Source organism: Ambystoma mexicanum, chromosome 1p (genome assembly GCF_040938575.1).
Source record: "Ambystoma mexicanum isolate Mex_15411 chromosome 1p, UKY_AmexF1_1, whole genome shotgun sequence".
NCBI lineage: Eukaryota > Metazoa > Chordata > Amphibia > Caudata > Ambystomatidae > Ambystoma > Ambystoma mexicanum.
In genome coordinates this window covers 409,762,513-409,787,195 of record NC_090921.1, presented here as the reverse complement: position 1 = coordinate 409,787,195, position 24,683 = coordinate 409,762,513, and the positions used below count along the sequence as shown (strand labels likewise).

Sequence of the window (24,683 nt, the reverse complement as noted above, 5' to 3'; positions counted from 1 at the left end):
ATTCTGCGAAGTACAGTAGGGACTCTGTGTCCCTGTAACTTTGTTTTTAGCTACTTTTTGGTTCCTTGAATGAGTCCAGGATGGGCTACTGGCCACAGACTTCTTCAGTGTTTATTGTAGTCGCACGCACTTTTGCATTTTTACCACTGTTGGAGAAAATGCAGCTCAGATAATGGCATAAAATAAACGAACAGAAAAACCTTTCTGAAAGAGCGACAGAGGAGCCAATCACAATTATACCTCCTGTTGCATTGCACATCTTGCACACCATCATGATAAAAAGGATGCCCATGTTGAATGTAAATCACTGAAGCTTAAGAAAACATTTTCACAGTTTAAAAGTGAATGTCTAAGTGCAACCATGCCAAATTTAATTTAGAGACTGGCTCATCAGTGCTGAAGACAAAGCCAAATAAGAAATGTCCCCCTTGTCAAAGGGAAGGCCTAGACCTTTGGTGTGCTTTGCCACCAAAATATCTCATTGTATTCGATTTCCATGACAGCAATTGCTATCTATTTTGCTTAACCAAAATAATGTAAAATGTACTATAGAAAAGCAGCATTTAAAATTCCATTTTGGTTTTGCCTGACAAAAATCCTTATTTGCGGGCAAGACAACTTCCTCCCCCTGGCCATCTTTACCCTCAGCTCGGACACCTTTCGCTCGCCACATCAACGCTGTCTCCAGAGCTTGCCACCATCACCTTGGTATTCTCGGGCGAATCTTCCCAGATCCCTCCAACCCTCACAGAATCTCTGCAGTCCTGGCCATCATCCTCTCTAGACTAGATTACGCCAACTCCCTAATCCTAGGCACGCTTGCCTCCCAGCTCGGAAAGCTCCAACGGATCCAAAACTCTGCAGCAAGGCTCCTCCTTGCCCGTCCCCCAAGAGAACAATTATCCCCTGTACACAGGGTCCTCCACTGGCTCCCAATCAGCCGAAGGATCATTTTAAAAGCCATATGCATCAACCACCGTGCAATCCACAAGAACAGCTCTGTATTCCTCCAACACAAACTCTCACTACCAACCCAACAGAATCCTCAGATCTGGCTCTGCACACCTCCTGGTGGTTTCCACATTCAATTAAAAAGACTAGGAGGACCATCTTTCTCTGTTCAAGTACCCTCAATTGGAACTCCCTCCCTTTCAACCTCCAACTCCAATAGGGCCACCTCGCCTGCTGGACGGCTGTAAAAATGTAGTGGCTTTTCTCGTGACCAGCTAACACTCACTCGAAGGCTCAACCAGGACTCTCCAGCAGGGGATCGAGGAGCAGGCCTCAAAAACAATCTTTAAAAACCTGCTAGACCTGCAGGTCGAGTAACTTAGTTTATCTACAAGCCCTTATAGAAATACACTCAATCCACAAACTAGATGGCACTTTTAATTTTACTGAAAAAACATGGTGCCCACCGGATGAAACATTAATGGTGCCATCTACTTACATTTTCATAAAAATGAAGACTAATGCTGCTTAGCTTTTTTAATATCAAAACTTCAGCACATTTTGTTTTTTACTGGAAAAACATGGAGACTCATGAAACATGTTCGACAGAAATACACAAATACTGATAACGCGCAAAGACTACCACCATGTAAAGTGCCAATTGTGCTGGCAGCTGAAACATATTGCATAGTCATTTACCCTTAATAGCAATGCAAGTTGTTACACCACTTTGTGCTGAATTATTCCTGCTTGCGATGTACTGACAGGTGTTGTTACCCCACTTAATAGTGCTCAATTTATCAGCCTCGGAAGAATGAAATGCTTAATTGGCCCTGCGGGAGACTCGAACATGAAGTGTGTGCTGGCCTCATGTGAGAGGAGAACACTTAACTTGGCCGCTGTGGTGAGAACTTGGGGATGTGCGACATATGGAACCTTCTGTTTCGTGCACAACACAGATATGAGGTATACATGTACCACACTTGGAATTTATCATTTTCAAGCTGGGACTTTACATAGCAGCTTGCATTGCAAGATGTTTCCATCCACAGAGTCTGGATTTTTATATGTTCAAAGCTAATAGTTGGGGTGGTGGCCTGCAAACCATACGTTGTAGGCTTTTACCCCTCCCCCGCTCTGTGCTTCACTGCTATGTTCTGGGCATTTAAAGAGATTTTCGTGGACTGTCCTTTTGAGAGGGAGTTTGTCGATGGTGACTGACCCTCGGTGTAGTTGTCTCATGCGCTGCCAAAATGTTTGAGAGACGGCACCTATCCTACCCTCAAATATTAGCAAAAGGGTCCAGCCAGAGGGGACTTCAATAACTGAGTCTCTTAAGAAATGTGTGTTGTGCTCTGGTGTTTCTCTTTTTAAGTTCTAACGAGGCAATAAGTTCAAATTGGTTGGGCATTTGCACCATGCACTATTAATATAACAACTTTGGTAGCATGCACAATATACATTGATAGATATAAATGGAGAAAAAAAAGCTATCAATGTTGACTGCAACATACATACATTCATAAAGTCAGTTTTAAATTGGGGCACACATGGTTTGAAACATGGAGCAAACAGTATACACAGAAAAAGACTACCAAAAAATGTCAGACTAAAATTACACGGTCAGGAAACTGTATGCTTGTAGTTAACAAATACTGGTGTAATGCACACAACACTATCAAAGAACGGTGTATATCATTCATCAGTAGGCGGCACTCCCCTAAATCAAACTCTTAATACTGAACCCTGGAACATGGTGTATTCCGTCTTGCCCCCCAATGAACCTAATCCTCTGTCCAGCTCTTTACACTATGCACACAGTCCATCACCACGCACAGCAACAATCTGTCTACAAATGCCATTTTAACCCTCATGGAGCAATGATACTGCTCACATCATTAGCCCACTACCACCCATTCACCTCCCAACTGTGCCATGCCCACAAGTAGCCTAATCTTGTAGTGCTGGCTTTCCAGTGATTGATCTTGGACTATGCTCTATTGATTAAATGCACACTCCATTGTCGCAGCCACAGATCACAGAATTACAGCGGCACCCATGATTCTAATACTTGTGCTCTGCACCAATCGGCACCTCTAAATACATATTTTTCTCCGTCTAATTCCTGAGCGCTCCTTTTTGCAATGCCACACATGGAGGTCATCCGTATGGCAGAGGTGCACTGTACAAGACCATGTTACATAAACACTAAGGTCCGTGGTGGGGGTTACGGGGTGGGGTGGGGGTATTGGGGGGAGGGGGAGTTGGGTGTGTGTTTTTCCCTCAGCGTTCAAAACTGGAACACACTGTACAAGCCACAATGGGTTTCGAAGGGTTAATAGCCATAATCGAGCCTGCCTGGATCTCTCAGGATAGCACCTCTTCAGCAAGAGGGGGAGGGGGCAATGCAGTGTTCAAAACCATATAGCTTACCGAACTCCTGAAGGATATCAGTGCGTTTCATCTTGTTTTCAAGTCTAGTTTTGCATAAACAACTTGTCCCGGACATGAAAGTAGGTTTCCTGTTACCCCCCGCAATCCCCCCAATAGACCAGCCTCCTTTCTGGGACAGTGAAATGTTCCTTTATCCACTATGCACCGATGCATGCACCGATGCCACAGCAATCTGTTGGGGCTAATGTCCGGTGCATAGTCTCTCCAAGCTACAATTTCAGGAACAACTTTGGTAGATGAACAGATGTATAAGATTCCAAATAATAACCAACCCCTCTTTGCTATCCAGCAATAACTTACCTCTCGCATCGATACTGAACCTAGGTGAAATGAAGAAAGTAAGCCAAGCTTGGAATCTTGAATAATGTAGAATAAATCCAGATACTGAATCTAGAAGAATGTTGATGGTAACCTTTACACTGATTATAGGAGCATATAGAATTTAGCCCTACATTCAAGCAAGTCGATTTAGAGTTTAGCCATCATACTAATTCTGGGTCACTGCCTAGAATGTAGACCATGCATTTCCCCTCTTACTCTCCATGCATGGGGAAACTGGCCGAAGGCATGGCCGCAGACCCACACGCACCTGCCATCATACACCACTTGAAGACACTTCGGACTCTCTGCTGTAAAATTGCAGCTACCGTTCTTGACAAAAATGTAAAACGTAGATGCATACAACTTCTATCCTGCTTGCCGCCTCTAGACCACTTACCACCCACCCACATGCCAGTTTGACATGGGTGGTTAGCAGGGACTTGGCCACCCCTCATATTTTAAAGCACTGGCCAATATGCACACACGCATACTAGCACCTCAATTTCTTCACATACCCGGACTACGCCCCGAGGGCGTTCAACCTACAGCACGTTGTGACCAAACTAATGTTGAAAAGCACCATACAAATGACGCACCTCTACTACTACTTCACTCGGAATCACACTATTTAACAATGAAATGGAACATGCCTGAACAAGTCACTATATTTTACCTAGAGGAATGTACACCCAACCTAAAAAATGCAGTCCTGAGACCAGATAACAAGCAAAGCTTTTGTTATTGTGTTCACGTAAGATTTCTGTGATTAAATCCAGTTTGAACCAGTGTCAATCTAATGAAAGTCAGCGGTTTACTCGCAGAGTAAAAGCATGTTTGAGCTTTGCATGTCAGTTAAATGGTAAATAGCCCATTTCCCATACATTAACAGTGCCATCTGCATGCCTAAATCAGCATTACTTCCCTTTCAAATCTGTATAGAAAGCTATTCAATGGTGTTCAGGATTTTAGAACTTAGGAAAGTCCACCTTGGGTGTGCAGGGTTAGGAAATGGACGATAAGATCAAATCTAAAATGCTGAATGCACGTTTAGAGATCACAGTGTTATACTTCTAAGTTCAGGTAATAAGAAAAATAATTTACAGTAATAGAGCTTGCAATAGTCTTAGAACAGGTAAACCATAGACATTCACAGTTAAGTAGGTTTAGAAAAGCTTTTAGGGAAACAACATAATAAAACCACCTGAAACATATATTCAAGCATTTCCAAACTCTTATAACGTTGTATAACTTTGTATCCAACCAGACTTAGGAGTCCAACCCCATCAAATTTGATGTTGAGAGGGGTCAGTGATAAAGGTGGGAAAAGCAAAGTTCAGTGTCAAGAGTCGCAGTATCCCTCTGAATTCCCTACAGTTGCAGATATGTAGCAACGGTTGGTTTCACAAGCTCAGGAAGGTTAGGATGACCCATTGAAGGAATGCTCCAAGGACCAATGAACCAGGGCAGGCGGATTTCCCGCAAGAGCACAAAGGGCACTGTATGGTGACCTGGAGAGGTGCAAGATACAAGCTATCTGCAGCCCCTTGAGTCTCACAATCAAGTAACCCGGCTAAAGATACGTTTAGCAGGAGATGGACAGTACCTTCAAGCCAAGATCCAATTGATGCAGGTTGGTTGCAGTAGCAAGGAGACCGGTTTCGCAGTCTTGGCGACAGAAGGGGACTTAATTGGATCTGGTGACAGCTCTCGTGCAGACAGATGCCCAGCAAGTTAACTTCTCGGTTCTGGCTTGTTGGAGCCTGTTTCAGGCTCAGAGGAGCGACTTGTCACAGCGATCAACTCTTCTCAGTTTCTCGGTCCTTGCTTCTGCTGAATGGAATTTCTGGAGCTGGCTCGAGTTGCTGCAGGCTTAGAAGGGTGTCCATAAAGTTTCAGGCGAAACCACGCTTCCAGAGACTATGCAAAGCGATGCAGCACAGGTCCCAGGTTATTGGTGAATTGCAGGCCGTGGAGATCGCAGCTCCGCCATGGAGGGTGCAAATTGTAGCTTGTCCCAAGACTCCTCCGGCCCACCAGTCTATGGGAGGTAGTCATCTTTTTGAGATCTCCCTTGTAAGTTGGTCGGGCAGCAGCAGTTACTCACAGGCTCTGGTGGTAGTTGGAGGTTTCTGGATGTGTCGTCCTTCATTGTCCTCTTCAGATACTTCTGTTCCAGTGGTCGACTCACCAGGACCTCAGCATTCATACAGAACATCGGCTGAGTCCACCAATCATAACTCATGTTCCGTTCAAACTTGGGGGGTGGTTGTCCAATGGGGACAGCCAGCCTCCCAGTCTAAACTGGTTTTAGTCAGGCACACTCCAGGACTAATGGGGGTTTCAGTCAGCTCCCCCACTTCCTGTTCTACCAGTCCCTCAGCAAAGCATTGCAGGCTTTCCTTGGGAAGCCCACCGAAGACAAAGGGACCAGAGAATCCTCCCCCACCCAGATAGGTAGAAGAAAAACCCAGAAAGGACAAGTCATGTTCAGGGCTTAAAAAAGTAAAACCACCATTTTGGGTAAACAGTGTCCCTCTTGGCCCAGACAGCTTGCGAAAAAAGTTGTGCGTGATAAAGAATATGTGCATGCAGAAAGGCATGCGCAAAAAGGCGGTACAGACATGGGTTGAGGCAGGGCGAGAAAAGATGGGAACAGGTGGTGAAAGGAAACATCTGTCCAGCTGGAGGTACTCGAAAAGGAATTACATTTGGGGAAACGCTCTGCAAGGGAGCGGATCCTGTATATCATCTCGTATCAGTGGAGCCCATATATGGCTTAAAGGCGATTGCCACGTCGTGACCGCTTGCATCTCACTCTTTGCCCTCCATAATTTCCAAAGTGGCCCAAGTATATTATGTTTCCGGACCTTTAGGTTATCTGGAGGGATAGTAGAGCATGCAGCTTGCTTATAGGTGGATGTTGCTGCCTGAACCACTAAGCTTTCAGGTGTTGGATGTTTAGACAGGTAGCTTGGGTCACTACTGGATGGCGTGTATTTTCTGGTGAGAATTCCATCTACTGCAGGACTAAACTCTGGAATCTACCAGTTCGTCATTACCCTCCTCTGCAGTGCTACATGAAAAGGTAGCATCAGGTCATTTTCTGTCCACAATATATCAGCGAGATCATCCTGCTCAAATGGTAGAAAGGTCTAGTCCAACCTAAAAAGTCAGTAACAGTAATCATCAGACTTCTGTAGGATGCATGCCAGATCTGGTTTCGCAAAATGTAATTTAGGAGAGGTGTCGACCCCACTAGCTGTTTGTAAAGAATTATGCAGTTCACAGATCCTGGTTTCATCGGAGATAAAATAGTCTGGAACATTAGGGATATTCCCCTGTGAATTAAGAGGATCTAATTGAGGGCCAAAAGGCGCTGTCCCATCTGATGTTTCATATTCATCATAGAGGTTAGAGACTTGAAAGTCCTTTTTTGGTAAGGGTTTATAGATATTTTCCCCTTTCCGTAGGTTTTTGAGGTAAAGTCTTCGACACCTCGACTGCTGCCGTCAATGTTTCAACTTGGCTACTATCGCCGACTTTCGTGTCGAAGCCATCGACACACAAGGCGTCGATGGAATCAGGGATTTAGTCTTCGACGTGTGCTTGGAGGGACTTGATCCTCGACTACACAAAGTTTTAGACAATTTCACGTCTTGTCGAGTACTCAAAGGGTCTCGAGGTGTTTGAGGCTTATGACCCGGGCTCGAGGGCGCACAGGTTTTTGCCTTGGCTTTATGTTCATCTTCAACTGGAGCATGGCCACTTCCATTATGCTTCGAGGAGGACAGGGCCTCAATTCTCGAAGATTCTAAGCATTTGCTTGTGGACATTTTCCCAATCATCCTTCATCAAGGATTTAGTTGGGCAGGTTATGCTTCTATCCTGAGAAGCCCGAGGAAGAAGGGTGATCTATGATGCCTTTTCTATGACTTTTTAGAGGATGAGGAGTGCCTGGGGTGAGACTTTCTTCGATGGGGAGTCGAATCTCAACTCATGAGAAGAACCAATGTTAAAAGGCGTGAAAGGGGATTTTGGAACAGGTCTACCCGCTGACAATTTAGCTGTACCCTCTTTTAGGGCCTTATTGGTCATCGACTGACAAGATAGACAGAGGTTTCATTTTCAACGCCCAGGCAACAAATCCATATTTTACACAGGTCCGTAATCGACATCATGCTGCCGCATTTTAGGCACGTTTTGAAGCCAGTCTTCGGAGTAGTAGACGAGAAAATTTCGAAACAGTTTTCTGAAGAAAATTGAAGCATGCCTTAATTCTCGAAGCAATCCCATTCACGGAGAAACAGAACTTAAGCCAACGGGTCGTGCGCGTGATATATGTACTCGTAGCCCTGTCCTCTTTAGAAAATAGCACTTTCCTGGCAGGCCTTTGTGAGAGGTTTCCGAATTGGCCCGAATCTCTCCAATGGGCCTGTTATTTATTCCCCTTTGTGCGCGACACATTTTCCAGCTCGGCCAAGTCATGAGGACCACAGTTATCCAGTGCCATAGGTTTAGCCTACGGTAGGGTGACCAGATTTAAAAAGTAAAAAAAATTATACAGGGCAACTAACATAAAAGTAAATGTTTTTCTCCAGCATGGGTCTGGCATGGATACACATGCTCATGAATATTCCCCGTCAGGCTGGGAGTCAAATTAGTTTCAGTATCGTTTCTAAATGGTCTTTATCCTATAAACCAATCACTGAGCTCTGGGTCATACTGGTCCCAGCCAATGACTGCCCTCTACCTAAGCCGCTCCCCAGGCAGCCATCTTCAGATTTATAGCACGTAAAGTGGCAGTAAGACCAGAAGAGCCGGAGAACAACAGTTACAGGAAGGTAACTTGTTTCTTCTCCAGCATGGGGTCTGGCATGGATTCACATGCTCATGAATAAATAATACATAGCAGTACACACATGCACAACCACAGGAGGTGGCAAGGCTCAACAGAAGCAAACTCTTACCTCCTCACCAGGCTCACCTTGAAGCGAACAGATTGCGCAGCACTGCCCGACAGACTCTTGACTCCTCCCTGGAATCCCTGTCGATGCAGTAGAATTTCATGAAGGTGTGCGTCTACCTCCAAGTAGCAGCCCTGCAAATGTCCAGCAGGGGCACACCAGACAAGAACACAATTGTAGCAGCGATCGCTCTGGTAGAATGGGCTTGCGGACAGCCAGGCAACGGACAGTTTGCCAACCGATGACAATGAGAGTTACAGCCAGAGAGCCACCTGGAAATGGAAGCCTTGGACATGGCCTCCCCATGGTTCACAGGATTAAAGTTCACAATGAGCTGAGAAGTTTTCCGGAAACTCTTTGTGCATGCCACATAAAACTTCAGGGCTCGAGCCACATCCAGCGAGTGAAAAGTCCTTTCAGTTGGCGACGAAGGAGTCAGAAAACACACAGGTAAAACCAAGGGCATGTTGAGATTAAAGTCTGATGGAACCTTGCGCATGAAGGAGGGCTGTGTCCGCAGCAACACCCTCGTCTGGTGGAAATTCAAGTAAGGTGGCTTACAGGACAGCGCCTGGATATCACTTGCTCTTCTTGCAGAGGTGATGGCCACGAGGAAAGCCGTCTTCCACTGCAGAAACTTGAGCGGAGCTCAATGAATAGGTTTGAATGCCCCCCCCCCCCCCCGACCCCCCCCCCCCATCAGCCTAGTCAGCACCACATTGAGTTCTCACATCAAGGCCAGAGCCTTCGCCGGAGGGAAGGAGCGGATCAGTCCCTTGATGAATTCCTTGACTAGACAGTGCAACCACAAGGAAGACCGCCCCGGAGATCGGGTGTAGCGGGAGATAGCTGCCAGATGCACCTTGATAGAGGCGTGCGCCAGCCCCGATTTAGCCAATGACAGTAAATACAGAAGTACCTGAGAGGCCGTGGCCCTCAGATGGTTGATCTTCTGCGACTGGCACCAGGTCGCAAAAAAGCACTTCCGTCTGTGGCTATAGCACTTCAAAGTCGACGACGCCCTGGCCTTGGCGAATACCAGCTCGTAACCAGCGGACTCTAATGCTTCAGGAACAAGGCCTCCAGGTTCAACGATCCCATATGGTGGTGGAGAATTGCGCCTCCTTCCCTGGCGAGAGGATCTGCCACCACTGGAAGCTTTACCGGAGCGGATGTTGACATGCTGAGAAGGTCCGGGTGCCAGATCTGCCTCGATTATGCTGGTGCAACGAGGATCATCCTGCACCAGAACTGTCTAGTTGACTGATAACTCGAAGTAGTAGTGGCAACGGAGGGAACACGTACAGAAACAGGGCTTCCCAAGGGAAGGAGAATGCATCCCCCATGCTCCCCGGCTGGGGGAACCTGCTGGCACTTGGTGTTCATTGCCGTCGCAAACAGATCGATCTGGGGGCTGCCCCATTTGCGGAAAAGGTTGTCCACTTGATCCTGCCGAAGCTCCCACTCGTGGCAAGAGCTCCTTGCTGAGAGAGTCGGCGACTGTGTTCTTTCCTCCTGCCAGGTGTAACAGAATAAGGAACATCCCCTGGGCAACGGCCCAGTGCCACAAGTCCTGCATCTGCCTGGAGAGCGCTGGGGATCTTTTGCCCCCCCTGCTTCCAAATGTGAAACATTGTGGTGGTATTGTCTGAAGACCCTCACCACCTTGCCCTTGAGGGATGGCAGAAATGACCTGAGGGCCCAAAACACCACTCGTAGTTCCAGTACGTTGATATGCAACGTCTTCTCTACCGACCGCCACAGGCCTCTGGTGTGGAGACTTGTGTGGGCACCCCATACTTCCAGAGAAGTGTGTCGAAAGTATGTGCCTCTGGAGATGTTGGAGCGCACGTCCCACCATCTTATTACTCGATGGAACTCCTCGTCGAGCGTGATGCTGTCCTGGAAGCCCCCACACACCTGGACCCAAAGGGTGACGAACTCCTGAAGTGGACGCATCTGCAATCTGCAGAGCCGAACCAGGGATATGCATGTCAACATCATGCCAAGCAGCGACTTGATGGTCCTCACCGTGGTGATCTTCAGTGCCAACAGCCGTTGCACATTTCCCAAGATGGGCAATATCCTCTCCTCTGACTGAGCCACTAGGCAGGCGACCGTGTAGAGCTTGGATCCCAGGAACAGAGCGTCCTCCGATGGCGTCAAGCAGGACTTTGCATAATTCACTGAGAAGCCCAGGTGCGTCAGCAGCCAGACGGTCCTCACAGTGTGATTGGCGGCAATGTCCTTTGACATGGCACGGATGAGCCAGTCGTCCAGGTAAGGGTACACGTGAATGCCCTGTAGTCGTAGATGGGTCACCACGGGAGCCAGGCACTTGAAGACTCTGGGTGCCGACTTCAGTCCGAAGGGAACAGCACTGAACTGGTTATCTGTCCACTGGCAGGCGAAGCGCAGGAACTTGCAGTGCTTTATGTGTGTGAGGACATGGAAGTACGCGTCCTCAAGATCCAACGACGACAGAAAGTCTCCCTGCTCCAGCTGGCCGAGCACATGCTGCAGAGTGACCATTCTGAACATCTGGGACTTAATGAACTTGTTGAGTCGCCGTAGATCGAGAATGGGCCTCCAGCCCCCGGTCTACTTTCTTGCCAGAAAGTATCTTGAATAAACTTCGGAGTCCCAAAGTCACTTTGGAACCAGCTCTATCGCCCCTTTTCTTAACATGGCCTGGACCTCCAGCAGAAGCTATGGGATGTGTTGTTCCTGCCAAACCACCGGTGGTATTAGCGGACACTTTTGTTGAAATTCTAAGGTGTGACCATGGGCGAGAGCGTCCAGCACCCATCGATCAGTGAAGATGGTCTCCCACACACTCCCGAAGTTCCCCAGCCGGCTGCCCACCGGGGTGCGTGGGTGGGGGCCCGACATCCTGGCCGGTTCAATCTTGCTTGGAGGTCGATGCACTGCCTTGTGGTCCTCGACGACGATGGCCCCCTCCGAAGGTCTTGGAGCGACCCCTGTTGGCTTCCTGGGTCGAAGAGCAGGAGGGTTGGCGGTAAGAGTATGAGCCCCCACCCAACCCTTTCGAAGACCTGTTAGATTCCCCTCCTGACGGACGAAAAGACAGCCGCCATTGCGGTAGAGTGCCAAGGTCACGGGCCGTCTCCATCTCAGTCTTATTCCTAGAGGGATTCATCGACGGCCTTCCCGAATAGGTCTCAGTCGAAAGGCATGTCCTGGAGCTCTTGTCTGAAGTTGGTGGCCTTGAGCCAGCCACGACGGCGAAGGCAAACTCTGTTTCCAATCTTGTGGAACCCAGTGTCCGCAATGTCTAGGGCCACTGTGATGGCGTGGTCTGACGCCACCTCGCCTTCTTGGAGGATCTCCAAGGCCTCGACCCGCTTGTCATCAGGGAGAAAATCCAGGAGGGGAGCCATCTTGTACCAAAGCTCCCGATCGTATCTGTCCTCGATCGCTAAAGCGTTTGCAGCCTTCACCGTCGTCAGAGTAGATTACTATTCTACCCATGGAATCCAATTTCTTCCCTTCGTTGGCCAGGGATGTGGATGAAGACGACGCCGAACCAGACTATTTCTTCCTGGCATCTGCCAAGACCACAGAGTCCGGAGACGGTTGAGATCGGGGTTGCCGGGGCTGAGACGGGGTTCCTCAGCAGTGCCAGCCCCTCATCCCAAACATCGTCCAGGAGCGGGACCGAAAGGATGGTCTTCCTCTTCGCCTCCGGGGTGAGCTGGAAAAGCTCTGATGCACGTGCGATCATGGAATGGAAGGATCCCACTTCGTCCTGTGGCGACGGGGGGGGGGGGGTCTCCCATCCCGCTGTCGTTTGTGTCTGTTCCCATCCCCCGGGGGGGGGGGGGGGAGTTTAGCAACTGCTGGAATGGAGGTGAGGGACGTCTCCTTCGCTGGAGGTTACCCCGGTGTCAATGGGGGAACCAGCAGTCGTGCTGCAGGCAGTGCCATCGGCATCCTCCTCTGGATCTCCAACACCAGTGTGTGGAGGGCCGAGAGGATGTCCAGCTAAAGGTCTTTGGGAGGCACTTTGGGAGGTGGGGGACCAGGGTCGCTGGGCCCAGCACCTAAGTCGTCATTACCATGGACTGTGTCAACATAGTCGTCGCCTCCGGCGGGCACCGTTTCGACGTTTTGCTCGTCATCACCCAGAATGGAGTGGATGGAAAGGATCTCCTCTTCATCTGTTATGTTACTTGGCATTTATATAGCGCCTTATGTATCATTAGTATGATCTCAAAGCGCTGGTAGGTTGAACGCCCTCGGGAACCGTAGTTCAAGTCAGTAGAGAGAGAGTCATAAGGTGCGTGGGTGCACCGGATATGGGTGCAGCCGGTGTGGCAGTTGCATGATAGCTGCTTCTTAACAGTAGGTGTGGTGGTGGGGAGGTCAGTTGTATGAGTTAATTCTGGAGGGTGGACACCCAGACTTAATTCTGGCTGCGTTAGTCCTGAGGAGATGCTCAAGCTAGCGGTGTGTGTTCAGCTAGCTGTGTATAATTAGGAGTATGTGGCGGGTGTTAGTATGAGAACAGCTATACCGAATGTGTCCTAGTATCGCTGTGTTCTAGTTGAGTGGTGGTGTATAGGAGAGAGTAAGTGTGGTAGTGTGATATGGTGGTTATCAGTAAAGCACTTGAGATCGAGCACTCCATCTGTACCATCTATTCTATCAGTTTTATTTACTCTGTCCGTTCATTCCACTTAGTCTGTTCATCCATTTCATCTGTTACATACATTTAATCTACTAGTCCTATCCATTCCAACCACTCGATCCTTCATCCACATGATCTATTCCATCCATTCCATAGACCCATTTCATCCTTCCCATCCGTATAATGTGTTCTATCCATTCCATCCTTCCTTTTCATTCGATCCGCTCCGTGTGTTTCACCCACTCCATTTGTTCCATCCGTTGCATCCGTTCCATCCACTGTCTCTTTTTCTTCCATTCCCATCTGCTCCATCTGTTCCAACTTTCATTCGTTCCATCTATTCCTTTTGTTCCATTCATTCCAACCAGTACGTTCCATCCGTTTTGCCTGCTCCATTCGCTCCGTCGGTTCCATCTATTCCGGCCTGACGAAGAAATGTGTTTCCTGGAGTGCTTTTCTGCCCCCCGCCCCCTTGTTTGGGTCCCAAGGGGTCGGTCTCGGGCTGAGGTCCGGCACCCTCTTTTCCGGAGTCTTCTCAACCGGTTTGGCCGAAGCCTCCCTCCTGGGAACAAGAGCCACTCTGGCTGTCGTCAGGATACTCTGGCCAGCCCCTATTGCCTTCGAGAGGGAGGCCACCACCAACTCAATGGAGGACGACGATTCAGCCTGGTGCGCATGGGCCTTCACAGGCAGGCCAGCTGCCTTGTCCTGCTTGGCCTTCTCCTTCAAGGCCGGGTTGGACACCTTGTCCTGCTTGGCATTCTCCTGCTTGGCCTTCTGCAGCTGCTCCCGCAGCTTCCCCGGGGTAGCTGACTTCCTTTTGGACAAATAGCTGGAGCGGTGGCTGGAGATCGATGCCGAAGGAGATTAACGTGCACAGACCGTCGCAGGACCTGCAGCAGTGGCATCCCCGATGAAAGCAGACTTGCAGTGCTTGGTCTTGTGTTGGGCCACCATGGATGGAGCGGCCTAAAAAGACTTAGAAGTCCGCTCAGGTGGCTGGATCCGGAAGAGGCATGCCACTGTGAATCACACGGTGTAGAGGCCCTGGCCTTGAGCCACGTCACGAACCGGACGTGTCGATTCTTCATCGTGCGCTTGGTAAAGCCACGGCAGATCTCAAAATCTTCTTTGTGTGTCGGGTGTTGGAAATACAGGCACTGGGAATGCTGGTCATCCATGACCACATTCCTCAAACCGCAGATGGAGCACAGCTTGAAGAGGGAAGCACCGTCCTTCTAATCAGACATGATTTGCGTGGTGTAGGCCTGACTAATCTTCTGGAAGCTTCCAAGAACACCAGATGATTTCTGCCCTTGAGGTACGTGAAAGATGCTGATAAACGGGTCACCGTTAATCGGAAGGATAATCATGGAGCACATGGGCTCGATTGACCAAAAATAGAGTTTTCTATCCAAAAAAGTGAAAAACGAGCAAAACGCGAGTACTCCCAACACTTGAACGTGCAGTAAAAATCTGAAGATGGCTCGCTGGGGAGGGTTTTCGGTAGAGGGCAGTCATTGGCTGGGGGCAGTATGACCCAGAGCTCAGTGATTGGTTTATAGGAGAAAGACAGTTCAGAAATGAAACTGAAACAGTTTTTTCTTTTACCGACGATTCCCAGCCTGACGACTAGGAATATTCATGAGCATGTGAATCCATGCCAGACCCCATGCTGGAGAACATGGCTTTACTAAATTAAAGGCGGCACTCTTCCTGTGTCAAATATATTACTGATTAACTTAACAAGGTGCATGAGAAGAACTCACAAACCTTTTATAACATCTGATCGTATATCCATCTTCCCAGGGAGCCTTCCTGTAAAGGTAGCCTGTTGATAGCACTGTAGACCTCCTCCGCTGTAACGGGGGCTGTCAAGAATCATCTCTTCATCACTGTTTAAATTAGCCATCCTCATCTCCTTGAAGTACTCATCTAACTCTCCTTGCGTGGCATGGTCTTCATGCCTATATAGCCCTAGGCAGTTCAAAGCACCCAACCACCCCCTTAGGTGTTGTGTCTAGCTGCCCTGCTTCATTGAAGAATCCCGCTACCCATCTTTCAGCTCATTGCACCCTTAGCCTCGAAGCCAACAGAGAGTTTGCTTTGTCCCCCTTCTCATAGTACTTCTGCTTAAGAAATCTCAATTTCCTTGCCATATCACCAATCCCCAGTGCCTTCAGTTCCAAGCGTTTCTGTTGCAAGCTCAAGAGATCATCCCCTCTGTACCGCCCTCCTTTATGTACGTACTTCTAACTCAAAAAATCTCATTTTGAAGAGTTTCCTCTGCTAGTCTACGCTCCCGCTTCCTCCTTGCTCGCCATGTGCCCTTCGCTAATTCCCACACTCTGTCCGTGCTCATTCCCTCTGTCATTGAGCTCAAAGTATTCCTTCCTCTTTTTGTTTGTCATTCTTGAAGGTTGGCAATCACAGAGTACATGCTCATGACAAGGATATATCAGCAGGTCACGTATACAGCATTGATAAATGAATGAACAAATATATATACATGGCTCCTCCCAATTGGTCAGTAGTCCACTTGCCATTATTTCCTACCACCTTTGCCTGACTTTTTCGTTATAGTGTTTACAGCGAGGATGTTTGGGCCAGGTACACTCTGAATTCTCCCCATTTATCTTTGGAACTCGGTAGGATCCAATATATAAAGCCGCTCAACTGACGGCCCACGTCAGGTCTGTCAACCACTCTTTAGTCCGTGGCAGGGCCTTGTCCTTCCACTTGGCTTTGTCTTTCCACTTTTGCAATATACACTGTTTGGATATTATACAAGCCATATTCAGGAAAGATCTAAACTGCCTCGCTGGTTTATCTGCCCACTGACCAAATAACGCACCCATGGGTGAAAATGAAACCGGCATGTCCGCCACTTCCAATAATTTAATTGGCACATATGACCAAAAGTCACAGTTTGTGACAGCTCCACAGCATGTGTGAGTGGTCAACATTGCCATGTTTGCATCTTGGGCATCTGTTATCCGCAAGTCTGTATATTTTACTGATTCTATCAGGGATATAATAGAATCTGTTAAGAATTTTGAGTAAAAAAAGGTTTGGCTTTTCCTGAACCTGGTCTAGTCGGCGACTCCTCTAAATACTGATTATTCTTTATTTATCAAATTATTATTTTGTGTTTGTTTTCTGTAGTGAATTGTCGCGTCTCACTGGGATAGGCAGAGGAAGGCCAAAACCGCCCAATAGTACGATATAAAAACTAAAAACCTGCAGATCTGCGCCAATTGGTATTTCTTCCAAATTTTTATTAATCACAACGTGGGGTGCGCTTCGTGATGACACGTGTTTCGGCGAAGTTGCCTTTATCAAAACAGGGCAAGATCTAAGTATATAAATATGGCGATAATTAGACAAATAATAAATAAAGCAAAACATTTTTGCAAAAAATAAACAAATATGAACATCTGTTTGTTTTTACATTTGGTGACCGTATATATATTCATACAGTTAAGGTTCACATAATTGTAAGTGACATTCAATAAACAGATTGCGGTTTGGTATATGGGAGGATAGTTGGGGTTGAGAGAAGGTATAAGAACAGAGAAAGCCAGTCACACCACTCGATTAACTTATAGCATAAATTATCTGATTATTTCAGTAAAATAAGCCTTTAACAGTCTTTGCACTTGCTTACCATCTTTCATGGGTAATTTCCATTATCTCTCCATTCATCTTTCATGCGTCAAATCCATCTATTCCGCCTAGTACCAAATTCAATTTCTTTGTGGTTCAATCACCATACTCTGTGCACGTGTAAATCTATGCAATGTGATTACCTAAGGTCATAATCCAATTCTAATTTCCATAACTGCATTTGCACACATAATCGTTACAACATTCAGCCTGACGTCTAGTTCTATTCTGTTGTAGTGCAGTCACCATACTCTGTGCAAGTATTAAGCCTATGAGATGTGGTTCCTTAATATTAAAATGTGCTGCATCTTACCGTAGCTGCATTGTATATTCACGCGTCGGCTCTTCCCTTGCGGAACAACCGCCGCTATACTGATTGTCATGGAGAACGTCCAATGTTGACACCAGTTGCACCGGGAACATGCCAACCGTAGTGCGTCAACAGTTTCCTTTGGTAACCGATGGCGCCATCTTTGAATTGTATGTTACTCATAGTAAAATTACTTTATTGTGTTTAATAAATCAAACAAGTGAGTCACATCACTGTTTGATGCGTTTGTGTATGTATTGTAATCTTCTACGTTTCCTGATGTTAAATCTAATATTTTAAGGATTATTACCTGTCAATTCGTGTTAAAGCTGAGGTACTCAGTAATGACCTCCATGCAAGTGCATGCGCACATCTCGCATAGTATTCTTCACTCGTCTCCAAATAATTATCCTCATAGCTATCCGTAATATTAAGTCCATTAAGTCTCCACATATCACCTGCTTCCACAGGATGTGCAATTTACATATTTGATAATCATGAATAATTCTTAGAAAGTGTATCAGTTCACAAAACAGTACATATCAAAATGCACCATATCACACAATTTCAACAGTTACGGTAGTCATGCATATATTAAGTTATAGGTCCTGAAATTCTTGAGTTTTAACATGTGCAAATCGACACATAGTGCACGTACCACATTTTCTGAAACCCATCTCATCCTTATGTAGCCATGTTGTGTCTGTTGAAGCATTTGGGTTTGGTAATAGTGATGTGCTCACTTAAAGTGTCTGCTCGCTTGAAGATCATATTTGGTTTCTCTCCCACGTAGTCTGATGTTTTCGTCCAGTTTTAATAGATACCAGTGCTTTTTTAAAACCTTTCTTACAACATGATGACTACTGCTATACTTAGTAATGAACTCCACTTCCGTGGGTTCCTCTTTGTAGAAAACGCTTTTCCAGTAATGCACATTCTCTTTCAAATGTATCTTATTTATGGCAATTCCATCTTGCTCTTAAGAATTTTGCATTGCATTAATTTAAACCTGGGATTCAGCGATAGTTTTGGTGAGCATGCACATTCGGTTCCATTGTCCGTCGGAGGTGTCAAACTACGTCTGCAGCCCACTGGAGCTGCACCCTGGGGTTCAATAAATATACCTTACTCATTATCATTCTGTATAGGGTGGCCAACAGCCTACGTCCCACGCTTGCATACATGAGAAAGTAATTTTCCCAAAGCTTGAGAGGGAACCCCTATTACCTCCCACCTTGTAGAGACCGCTGCTCTCTGTCTGTATAGTTGCACTATCTCCGTCGCAGTATCCTTATTTCCATGTTTGCGGTGTAAAGAAAATTCCTTCACGGAATAAGTCCCCTAAGTGCCCTATATTCCTTCCTCTAATTGCATGACATATCGGGTCATTACACCTCAATCTAGTGTCAGTCCTTCCCATCACTGATGTCTATTGTCATCCAGACCATTTCATGGTCCGACAGAATTGTGGTTGGAAGCCTGTTCGAGGGAGAAGGGGACGAAAGTTATTTTTCCAAAAACATTTGGTCTTTTCTCCTCTGAACATTGCAGCCACGGGCTTCAAACCCCAACAAAATCCACCCCCCACACACCCATCCCCCTACTTACCTTGCGGCAGCACACCGCGACTCACTGTGTCCCTTGGACACCCGTTCCATTTCACTTCCGTTATCGGGAACCGGCGCTGCAGGTTCCTTTCCTTTTTTTTATAACTTTGTATGGGATCGGCTGCAGGGGACATTCCTGCAGCCTCAATTCACTGTATAGTGAACAAGTGTGCAGGGGCACCCACGCAGCCCTTACAACCGAATGGGGGATTTGGCCGAACTTTTCGGTCGTTCAGAATGTTCAAACTGCCGAAATTTGACCAAATTTCCAATTCAGGCTTTTATTTTGGGCTTATTGGACGTTTCCGGTCCAACCACCCCAAAGATCGGATTTCACTGCGACATATCCTACTACTTTGTTCCCTATTTAATAGCAGATAGTCTATCCTTGTGTAGGTGTTATGTGGTATAGATGGAAGGTGTAGCCCTTCTGAAATGGGTGCTTGACCGCCAAGCATCTACCAAGCCTCTGCAAGCAATACCCCTTCTGAAGCTTCCCATTCGCTCTTCTCTCTTCTACCAGAGATTCCTTCACCAATGTTCTGTCTACCCAGGCATTAAAATCCCCTCCAATGATAATCAATTTGCCGCCTAGGGACATCACTGTGTCTAGTGCTTGCAAGTTAAATTCTGTCTGGCCTAGGTTAGGAGAGAATACTGATCCAACAACCCATGGATCCCTTGCAGCACATCCTGAACTGTTAGCCGTCCTTCCATTAGTTTGGATACTTTTACCTGTGCCAGCCTTTGGTGCTTGTGTAGTAAAATACCTACACCATCGTTTTTGACAGTGTTGGATACACAGTAGACCTGGCCTCTGCCTCTCCCTCTAAGGAGGCGTTCATCAGCTTCTTTAAACTATGTTTCCTGCACAAACAGTATATCTAGAGCTGCATTTCGAAATTCCTGCACCACTTGTGATCTTTTCAATGGCGAGTTGAGGTCCTTAACATTCAGGGATCCCACAACTATCCAATGCTCCCCTCCTTGAACCCCCGCCATACGTTCCAGCATAAATCTCTTGTTTCAACATTATCAACCGCCCATGTCCCCCCTGATGAACTGACTTCTCAGCCCTGCACACACTTGCCCCTTTGCTACGCACTATCCCCTAACCCTTTTAAACCATTAAGAACCCCCAACTTTACAACAAACCATTCGGGATCATGTTTCTCTCCCCCACCTCCAACTCCGAAATGTCCTATTTTCTTCAGAGGGCCACCAGAGATCCGCTGCAGTCAGCGGATCTCTTGATGATATCAATGTGTCCACCATTTCTGATGAGACTGTCCGCTTAATATCATGTCTTCCGGCCAAGGGGAGCCGTTGTTGTTTTTCGGCCGTCACACTGGAGAGGATCCATTCAATTCCATGAATTCTCAGCCACTTTTCCCTCTCTTCCGTTGCGAGAGGCCACTTTGAGGCATGCACCCCTACTATGCGCCTTTCGGAGCGGGGTCCTGTTCCGTTTCTGACCCTGTCGTTCTGCAGCACTGCTGAGTTTTTTGAAAGCGGTCTAATGGTTGAGGCGCGGTTTGATTGTCCGTGTGATAGCTAAGCTTCAGAACAACATACTCCTAGCGAGGTCTGTCCTGAAGCCAAGGTATCACATGCACAAGCAGCCCACGTTTCAACGAGCAGACACTTTCAGTAGACCCGGCACCAGAAACTAAATACAGAAACAGCCAAAGCCTCACATACTTGTTACAGCTCTCCAAACTGGTATACATGTACTGCAATGTACAGACATTTCTTTCGTAGGCTGAGTAATGTGACCAATAAAAACTGCAGAGCCCAACTTCCATTTATTCGCTCAAAAGGGTTTCTTACTGAATCACTTTAAGACAGGTTTCAAATTTAAAATTGTGGACATTAAGTTCCCATAATTCTCTTTGCTTTTATGCAAATCGCAGGAATGGGTTCTAAGAAGAGATACTGTATTGCGTGACCTAGCCTGGGGCCACAAGTGTTTGCGAACCTCTGTTTAGCCATCTTAAACACCACCCAGTAGAAGAAGTGACCAGAAAGGGAACTGAGCCTATATAGGCACAATCTACTGTGTTCACTAAAAAGGGAGGAAAAGTCGCAAAACAACTTTAAAAAAAATATGTCCACCAACAATAACAGGGGCTCAAGGAAATTTTTCAGGAAATTGAAAGCTTCACTTATGGACAGCTCGGCAAAGAATCAAAAAATAAAGCATGTTTCAGTTAGAATGCCACAAAGAAAATCGGATACATTTTGTGGATGCTCCACAGGGAAAACAAATTGTGCTCTGCCGCTTGCAATATGGTGAAAACTGGCAAGTATCAATAAAGCATTATATACTCCCAGCAAATAAGAATGTGGAAGACAAGCTGGAGCTTTACAACTAATCTCGGCTCTCTACATACTCTGAACAACAAAAGGTCATATCTCATGTGCACAATCCACTGATGGGGAATCCTCAATATACCCAGCAAGCGAACAGATATGAGGGGGACATGTACCAATTTAGTGTTTAGAAGAAAATATTTGGCGCATAACACAGGATAACACTAAAATCGACAGAACATTTTGATCCTATGTTCGGAGATCCCACGTCCAAGGATGATCACATCGTGGGACATACTTCAAGTCGAATTATAGAATTATTATATATTTTTTGTATCAAACTTACTGGCAGCTAATTTGTTGGAGGACGCACCTTTGTTCTTAGTTGATGTGTACGATTTGGCAAATTGCAATAAGATCTCCACCGGCAAATTTACAATCCGATTCCCCCCGCAGAAAAATCTTCCGAGAAAACTCCAGCCATAAGTTTAGACAAAAACAATGCATACAAAAAGGACAGTATACGCTGTGAATGATTGGAAGCAGTCGGTGGATAAGTAGGACAAAGGATAAGTCTGTGCCTTGACTATGGCTCTTCATGGTAAAGCAAGCCCCTCGTCTACAATCGAATGAGTGTGCCGGAATTAGTCTTTCGCTCTTATCACTTAGATTACATGAGGACATACACACATCACCAACACGAATAAAAAAAATCTAACAATCTGAATGTCTATGACGTGGTGTGGCTTCAAGCATCTTGGCTCATGGAGAAAGCTGTATTCGATGGATTAGTGCACCATCAGCCTGCCGTGCAGGAAATCACTGACAGACCAAAAGGAGATTTTCTTATTGCTTTAAACTATAAGATCCCTGTCCATATCACTGTTGATATGTAATAAAAATGTTTATCGCGCCACTCTCTCTCTCTCCTAGCCATTCCCTTACCGTGGCTACTATCTATCGGCCTCCTGGTCAAATTTCCTCCTTCCTCTCCGAGTGGGCAGATCTCTCCTCCTCACTCCTGTCCTCCACCACTCAACATCCACCTGGATGCCTCCTGTCCTCCCTCTGGACTCTTTCGCAACCTCTGCGACTCTCTCTCTCCATCTATCCTCCCGTTTGGGCCGACTCATTCTGCAGGGAACACCCTTGATGCTCTGATCTCTTCAGACCTTCCCCTCTCTGTCCCTCTCTCCACTCCTCTGTCCTGTAGTGATCACTTTCTCCTATCCTCCCACCTCACCTTCCCTACCCCACAGGCAAAGACACCCTCATCAATGCCACCCTCCTTCTCAGTCATCCGACCCATGAAGCGCGTGTCAGTTGAGGCATTCGCTTCCACCTTCTCTCCCCCACCTCCCTCTTCGGATGACTCCCACCCCGACACAGCCCTCTCCTCTCTCCACTCTGCTATATCCGATACTCTTGATATCCTTGCCCCCGTCATGAGAATCCGCCTGAAGCCCAAAGCCAAATGTAACTCTTGGTATGACTCGGATCTCGTCACCCTTAAACGCAAGTGCAGGGTGGCAGAGAGGGAAATGGCGTGCTTCATGTTCATCCTCTGATAAACTGGCCTGCCGCCTGCTCCAAAGGCAATACCGGCTCTCCGTTCTCACCAAGAAGAGAGCCCTTATCCAAGCCCGCATCTCTGCGGCATCTAACAATTCGGCCGAACTCTTCAAAATCTGCAAGGAGCTGGCCAACCCTGCTGCAGTCTCTACCTCTCCTGTCCTCTCCCAGGCCCTCTGCACGGCACTGGCCTCTCACTTCATCTCAAAAACTCAGGACATCCTGTCCTCACTCTCCTCCTATCACCACCCTCCCTCTATCCCCTGCTCTTCCTCTGGCCCCTCTGTAGCCACCCCTCCTCCCTCCTTGTCTGCCTTTTCCCTTTTTTCTGCTGACGAGGTTTCGAGACAAGTCCGATCTATGAAAGTCTCGTCTAAACAGGTCCACCCCTGTTCCTCCAAAACTATCAAGGACCACATTGACTCCTTGCCTCCTGCCCTGGCTGAATTCTGCAATCACTCCTTCGCCTCTGGAGTCTTCCCATCCCCCTCAAGCACTCCTTGTGCACCCCCTTCTTAAGAAACCCTCTTCCGACCCCTCCTGCCCGGCTAACTATCGCCCAATCTCCATCACTCCCTTCCTGGGCAAGATCCTGGAGAAACTGGCCATCTCCCAGCTTAATCGCCATGCTGAATCTGTTGGTAGTCTTCATGACCATCAGTCTGGCTTCAGAGCTGCCAGAAACACAGAAACTGCTCTCCTGAACATCCGTGAGGACCTGCTCTCTAACCTTGACTCCAACACCCCATGTGTTCTCATTTTGCTCGATCTCTCTTCTGCCTTTGATACTGTCAACCACACCATCCTGCTCAACCGTCTCTGTGATAACCGGGGTATCACTGGTCAGGCTCCGGCGTGGCTGACCTCTTTCCTCTCCAATCGACCCTCCCAGGTCCAACTGGGGTCCTTCCTCTCTGACATCTTTTTCTCTACCTGTGGTGTACTCCAGGGATCTAACCTCTCTCCCTGGCTGTTCAACCAGTATCTGGCACTTCTTGCCCACCGCATCGCTGCTCTCTACCCCAACTTTCAGTGCTATGCGGATGATACCCAGCTCATTTTCAGGCTACCCTCGGCCTCCTCTTCCCCTTCTCTCATCTCGGATTGTCCATCTGCTATCCATGAATGGTGTGCCGCCAAAGACCTCTGCCTTAATGCCAGTAAGACAGATTCTCCTCATCGACACACCCACTCCCTCCTTCCCTGCAGCTCTCTGGTTGGCCTCTTGACCCTCTTCCTGCTCCTACCTGCAAGGCAAAAAACCTCAGGGTCATCTTCGACTCCACACTCTCTTTCTCTCCTCACATATCTGACGTCTCTAAGAAGTCACACTACCAGCTACACCGCCTCAGAGGTATCCTTCCTTTCCTCTCCTTCCCCCAGAAGCTCAGTGTCTCTAGAGCCCTGGTTCTCTTGAAGCTGGACTACTGTAACAGCCTCTATCTAAATCTGCCTGCCTCTACTCTCCGCCCTTTGCAACTCATCCAGAACAGGACTGGGAGACCTGTCCTTGGCCTCAAGCCCAGGGACCGTATCTCTCGAGGACTGACATCTCTGCACTGGCTCCCAGTGGCTGCGAGGATTAAGTTCAAAACCCTCTGCATTGTCCACAGGGCCTTCTGGGGCCTGGGGCCTGAATACCTTAAACTCTCTCTTCCTAAATATCTTCCTTCTCGAGCTCTTCGCACATCTGCCTCCAACTCCCTCAGGATCAGCCGCTTCCCCAAGCAACGAGTTGGGGGTAGATCTCTCTCCGCAGCAGGGGCCTCCCTCTGAAACAGCCTTCCTGCCTCCCTGAAACTTGAGAACCATCTCCGGTTCCGGAAGCACCTCAAAACCTTCCTCTTTGCCTCCGCTTTCTCTCCCCTGCTAAA

General features: G+C 47.4%; 1 protein-coding gene across 2 annotated transcripts in view; it reads right to left on the bottom strand.

Annotated features, from left to right (window-relative positions):
• Window positions 1–24,683, bottom strand: part of SIN3B (SIN3 transcription regulator family member B) — a 1,409,802-nt gene that overhangs the window by 1,086,895 nt on the left and 298,224 nt on the right. The gene's annotated exons all lie outside the window — the stretch shown is intronic.